Source organism: Crocuta crocuta, unplaced genomic scaffold (assembly GCF_008692635.1).
Source record: "Crocuta crocuta isolate KB4526 unplaced genomic scaffold, BGI_CrCroc_1.0 scaffold2, whole genome shotgun sequence".
Classification (NCBI taxonomy): domain Eukaryota; kingdom Metazoa; phylum Chordata; class Mammalia; order Carnivora; family Hyaenidae; genus Crocuta; species Crocuta crocuta.
Window position 1 is genome coordinate 6,113,161 of NW_027528640.1, and position 6,752 is coordinate 6,119,912.

At 51.1% G+C, this 6,752-nt stretch overlaps 1 protein-coding gene across 1 annotated transcript in view; it reads right to left on the reverse strand.

Annotated features, from left to right (window-relative positions):
• The window catches only part of SGMS1 (sphingomyelin synthase 1), a 235,965-nt gene extending 230,461 nt beyond the window's left edge, over positions 1 to 5,504 (reverse strand). Inside the window, exon 1 of the mRNA XM_077755220.1 lies at positions 5,417 to 5,504. The gene's annotated coding sequence lies outside the window, so the exon portion shown is untranslated. The remainder of the gene's footprint in view (positions 1 to 5,416) is intronic.
• Positions 5,505 to 6,752: the final 1,248 nt, after the last annotated feature.

Here is a 6,752-nt window from a genome sequence, read left to right on the forward strand (position 1 = left end):
AGGCAGGCCTTTAAAGTCCTGGGGTGGGGAGGATGGGACACCTGGTGGCTCAGTCAGTTAAGCGTCCGACTTCAACTCAGGTCGTGATCTCACAGTTTGTGGGTTCGAGCCTGCGTCAGGCTCTGTGCTGACAGCTCAGAGCCTGGAGCCATCTTCAGATTCTGTGTCTCCCTCTCTCTGTCCCTCCCCCGCTTACACTGGCTGGCTCTCTCTCTCAAAAATAAATAAATATTAAAAAACGTGATACAAAAAAAATGTTTCAAGTCCTCAGGGGACCCAGCAGGCAGGCAGGACCTGGAACTGGGGACTGGACCCTGCCGCACGGCTGGCGGGAGAGCGCATGCTTCGGCTGGCTCTCCACAGTTTTGTCCCCTACGGGACAAGGTCACAGGCTCGTTGAGAATATGAAGTAGGACAAGAACTCAGGGTACCCATCTCCTAGAGAGCAGTAATGCTACCACCTTTGTTCTCGACATGCGGGAAACGAGGTAGACCCTGATTTTTCTCCTACAAAAGGGGAGTTAAGACCATGAAGAAAGTCATACTCGCTCCCAGACTACTCAGCAAGGCAAAGAGCTCCCAAGGAACTAAGAACAAAGTAAGTGGGATTAAATCTCAGAACCTGTTACGATTCCCACGAGCATTTGGCAAATCGAGGGTCGTTTCTACAGCATATGTACTTAATCTCTTTGTTCTCTGAATAGGGTTGTTCTCTGGAACATAAATGTCACTGTGAACCCAGGTGATGGAGTCAATACTCAAAGCGGCACCACCATCATCTAAAGAGACGATACAGTGCAGCGTGTTACAGACACAGCACCCAAAGCTTTAATTCCTGGAGACATCTATACGGTAAACAGATTCTTGTCGAGAGAAATCCAAACCAAAGACAAAAGCACAGTTCACACAGATCTGTTCATTCAGGAAATATCTGAGCACCTCCCACACACCAGGCACCGTGCAGCCAGCTGGGGAGCACAGACCCAGGCCGGGGGGAGGGGGGAGCATGGTGGGGGAGCACAAGTGGGGGTGGGGGACGACACAGGCCCTGGCTGGTGGGGGAGCACAGGCCCAGGCCTGGGGGAGGGGGACCACAGGCCCAGGCCACTGCAGGGCAGAGCACGTGCTTTGGGAATTTGGAGCAGGACCTGGTTTCTTCAGAAGCACTGCAGGAAGACCCAAAATTGTGTCCATTGTGGTTTTCCCTGCAAGCCTAGCAGCATACTAGGGTGCTCTTTAAGTTTCCAGTGTCCTGCGTCCACAGTAAGTACAAACAAGTCACTGTCTTCATCCTCAGAAAGCAACATGACCCTCCTCAGACAGTCTGGGTCATTCCGAGGTCTGCGTCCCTGGGGCAAGCCTCCTTCAGGAAGCCCATCTGAGTAAAAAACACTCTCAACAGTGTAGGAAATATTCTGAATGAGGAAAATGGCATCTATTCCTAGACAGAACTGTCTACGGGCCCTGGAGGCACCCTTCGGGGGGAGCCCCAGCCTCTCTCCAACAGAAACCATGTCTTCACACCTCACTGACATGATCACCTCCTGGCCAAGCCAACCTCAGTTTCCTCTAAGCTCCGAATACTGGATCTGATTATTTGTTAATGTTTATTTACTTGGGGGGAAGGAGTGCACAAGTGGGGAGGGGCAGAGAAAGACAGAGAGAGAATCCCAGGCAGACTATGCATGGTCAGCACAGAGCCTGATGTGTGGCTTGAACCCACAAACCATGCACACACCCCAGAATCGTGACAGAGACAAGGGTGGGAACAAGGAGGAAGTCAGGACACCTGACTACTGCAGGTGCCACCCTTACAGGTCACGGGACTCTGGACTTCCACACCTCGCCCGTCAAATGAGGGGGACACTGTGCTGGCAGGGCTGTCTGAGAAATAAAGAACAGAAGGAGGGCCATCTGGGTGGCTCACCTGATTAAGGGTCCGACTTTGGCTCAAGTCATGATTTCACAGTTTGTGAGTCCGAGCCCCGCGTCAGGCTCTGTGCTGACAGCTCAGAATTGGGAGCCTGCTTTAAGTGCTGGACCAATATGTATAGGCACTGCTCTAACTGGCCTGCAAATAGCCATTAATTTAACCCTTCCCAGAACCCAGCAGGTAGATGCCTGTATCTCCACTGCACAGCTGAGGCTACTGGGACACAGAGAGGTTAAGTGATCTGTCAAACCTTAGTGGCTCTTAACTGAACCCGTGCAACCTGCCCCAAGATCCACGTTCTCAAGCGCTCCTTCACCCCGCCCCCCTGACGCCTCTCTCAGGTCAAACAAGAGAACACTCCTAACACCAACCATAAGAAGATACACTTATTATAATGATAATGATCCTCATCATCATGACGATCACCCTCATCATCAGAACCACCCCAGCACCCAGTGACACTCCAGGAAAACACCCGATTTCTGGAGGGAACCCTGTGGGGCTGCCGCCAGTGGATGCCGCCTCCTTGGGTTGACAGTTAACATCGGGCTGTCAGTATCGAGTATGCGCCCGGACAGCCATGTCAGGGCAGGCCCACTCCCTGGTCCCAGTGACTGGCCCTGCACGAGGCAGAGGGTCAAGAACGCAGCTTGTGTCCTCGTTAACAGGTGGGCCCCACGTGGCCGGAGCCCCCTCTGTAGTCCCACAAGTGCAGACGCCAGGGTGCCTGAGGATGCCCTCTGCTCCGTGACCGGCCCTTCCTGAAGTGAGATCAATCTCCACACCGTCAGCTGCCTGAGTTGGTACATTTGTTTCCTTAAAGACACTTTGCACTGGGTTTTCTGTCACCTGCAACCAAGAGGGTGATGCTGACACTCTCTGTAAAACACATTTCGCTCTAGCAATCAAGGTTCAGTGTGCACATCGGTACCTGTCCCTCTCTGGATGCGCAACCTGACAGACTGAGGACGTCGATCGTACTTACCTAGCCTTGACAAATTAAACGTCCCTCAGGCCGGAGTCCCTGAAGAAGCAGCTCCCTATTATAGAGCAGAAAAGTCCCAGCGTTTCTAAGGCCACAGATCGGTGATTTGGCCCATCACCAAATTTGTTTTAGAAAACTGTATTTTTGCCCAAAGCAGTTAATGGAGACTACAGTTTTGAGCTTTGTGAGGGAAAGGACCATGATTATCTCTTCCTCTCCATCTTCTCCAGTCTCATGTTTCATGTAGCCCTAAATTGGAACCACTATTAAAAAATTTGTACACTGAAGAACAGGACTGAATTTGTCAAAACACTTTACACACAAAAGCAGATAGGAGTGCTGATGCATAGGGGCACATGTACCCCAATGTTCACAGCAGTACTTTCGACAATAATCAAATCATGGAAAGAGCCTAACTGTCTATCAACTGATGAATGGATGAAGAAGATATGGTTTATATATACGATGGAATACTACATGGCAATGAGAAAGAATGAAACCTGGCCATGTGTAGCAACATGGACGGAACTGGAGGGTGTTATGCTGAGTGAGGTAAGTCAGGCAGAGAAGGACAGAAACCGAAGGTTTTCTCTCATATGTGGAACAGGAGAAACTTAATAGAGGACCATGGGGGAGGGGAAGGGGAAAAAATAGTTGAGATGGAGGGAGACAAACCATAAGAGACTCTTAAACACTGAAAACAAACTGAGGGTTGATGGGGGAAGGGAAGGGGGGGTGATGAACATGGAGGAGGGCACTTGTTGGAATAAGCACTGGGTGTTATATGGAAACCAACCTGACAAAAAGTATATTAAGTAAATAAATAAACACAAAAGCAGCAAGTGTGAATGGATATCTTTTCTTTCTCATAACTACACCTTTATTTATTAACTTTATTAATTTTGGCAACAAAACCAGTGCAGAGTTTGACCCCCATTCATTAAACTGCACCCCTACACACACCAGGGCACGTTCCTCTCTGCGGTTCCTGCAGACGGGCCCTCCCAAGTCTTCGGTCTCAGGGGAAAGCCCGCTGCCCTGTGTCACTGCCCCCACAGCGGGGGCACGTAGCATCCCACCCGATGTCTAATGTCTCCTGCGGTGAGGAGAAGACCCTACGAGGCTGTCATGTGTTCTTACATCCATAGATTATTACATGCAGCTCAACACCTATAACTACAACGTCCAAAGCAACGTTCAACCTCACTTCCTAAAGGAGGTCTTGGCCATGACGGCCTATAAGGGTTTATGGTCGTGAGTCAAGGGCATTTCCCTTCTGTGTGTCAGAGGGCAGTGTGGGGTGACGAAGGGGCGGTGACTCACAGCCCAAGGCTCCACCCATAAAGCATATATGAGCACATGTGAAAATGTTAAGGGGTTACGACGATGATGACAGCAGTCTCACCCGTCTTTGTCACCACAATGCCCTTACAGCCTCCGGTTAAGAAAGACGAACGTTTCCAACCTCACAGAAGCAAACACAGAAGCATGCCAACAGAGGCGATTACACTACATTCCCAACTTTACTACCTCGTGTACGGTTCTTCCTCTCCAGGTATGTTATTTATTATTCAAGTGGCCCAAGAGCAGAGGTCAGCTTGGCTTGCTTTTATAAGCACGCCAAAGAGCACAACTTATCCCGATATGCCACCTTCCAACAGTCCAGGGTCACCACATGTAAACAAGTCAGGACCTTTAGACACATAGTCATTTCTACGTATGTCCTGCTGCATCTACTTACAACTGAAGTAACCATTAGATTATGGAGACTAAGTGCTTATCAAATTTATAAAATTAAGGAATATAACCAACAGGGGCACCTGCACAGCTCAGTTGGTTAAGCATCAGACTTGACCTCAGCTCAAGTCTTGATCTCATGGTCATGACTTCGGGGCGGGAGTTGGGCTCTGTGCTGGGTGTGGAGCCTACTTAAAGACAACCTAAAGGTAATTTTTCGGGCGCCTGTGTGGCTCTGTCGGCAGAGCATCTGACTCTTGATCTCAGCTCAAGTCACGATCTCACTGCTTTGTGGGTCAGAGCCCTGCATCAGGCTCCATGCTGACAGATCGAAGCCTGCTTGGGATTCTCTCTCTCTGCCCTCCCGCACTCTCACTCTTTCTCTCTCAAAATAAATAAATTTTAGAAACAAATAAATCACCCACACACATTGGCTGCAAAGGGATCATAAATTCAAAATCACACCTTTTAATAGGACATTATAGCTGTGTCTTATTACATGATTCTACGCAGCACAGTTTACCAATGTTCTAAATGCCCCTCAGGGAGATGGTCCTCATTTTGTGGAGCTACGTCCCTAAAAGTGTGGGACAGAATGTCACGATGCCTGCAGCCTACGTTCACTGCAGACGCTCCAGCAGAAGAATGCACAGGCCACAAACACACACACGCAGCACCCAGGAACTCCGGCACGTTCTTCCCATGCTGCCGTGGATTTGAAATTGTGATGATGAAGCACTTGCACAGCGATGCTCACTCACCTTTCAAGTGGCTGCCACCCCGCTCCTCATGGCAGCGGAGGGCCAGGTGCACCCAAGACGCGCGGGGACCGTTCGCTCTTTCCTCAGCCTGCCAAGAACAAGCGAGACGAGACGTCACCACAAGGAGTTTTACAGAACGAATGCTATTTCTCTCAAGAAACTGTGCTCCCTGGAAGACAAGCCTCTAGATTCAAATGTTGCTGTAACTGTTCGTTTTTAAGCCAGGAGGAAGGCGGAGACAGAAAAAAGGGCTCCCGCCTCATACTGAACGTGGGGGACAGCCATACGCCTCACCCGCTCTGGGAACTTCTGGGACCAAGAAAGTCCTCATGAAGTCTCTTTAAGTCACGTGGACTTGGGGGCCGTGACATGTGATGGAGAAGAACCTCCAACGAGAAGAACACGGGAGGCCCCAGGGCCGGAGTCTGGGACTTGGGAGAGCTCTCGAGGCGGCCACACATAGCCACGTGGCTGGGCCTCCCGGGGGCCTTTCCAGCACAGGTGACCAGACCCACCCCGCCCGCCCTAGATGACAGCACACACAGCGCCACGGCCTGTAAGTCACACTCCGTTCCCTGCGGTCGGACGAGGGGGACGTGCGACCAGAACACACCAGAGATGAAACCCTCCTCAGACCCCTGGGCTCCAGGCGCGTCTCACCACACAGGCTGTGCCCCCACCCCACATGATGCCCTCCCGAAAACCAACCTCAAGGCCAAATGGCCACACCCTTTCACCCACAGTCTGAGGGGTGAGGGGGCGTGCACTGCGATTTGTCCCCAGAGAGTATTTATCAACAATCACTCTTAACAGTGCCGTGAACACTCTAATCATGATCACCAGTTCTTATAGCCGTCACCACTAATTACACGTCCGTTTAACACACAACAACCCTTAAAGTAATTGTGACATTTTATATATATTCCTTCTTTTCCTCCCTTTTTTCTCAGAAGAGCACACTGTGGGCCAAGGGAAGTCAAACAAGCATCACCTGGCGCCCCTGGTGGCTCTTTGCCACAACAAAAGGCAATTATCACTTGGTGTGGAGGGTTTTGCACTCAGGTCTGTAAGGAGCAGGGGCTGGTGGCGGGGCCACAACGACAGACACCTGGGTCCAAGGCGCCCTGGACAGAAGCCTAGGAAGTGCGTCAGGGCCCTCACTTGCCTTGCCGTCCCTTCTCCTCTCACGAAAACTGCCTCGAGCTGCTTCCGCACCAGGGACCTGGGGCACCTGGGGCACCTGCTCACCGGGACGCTGCGGCCCCCAAAGGAGATGGGGTGGCGTCTCAATGCCACACGCAGTGGGCACCTGGACCCCGGAAAACTCCCAGGAAGT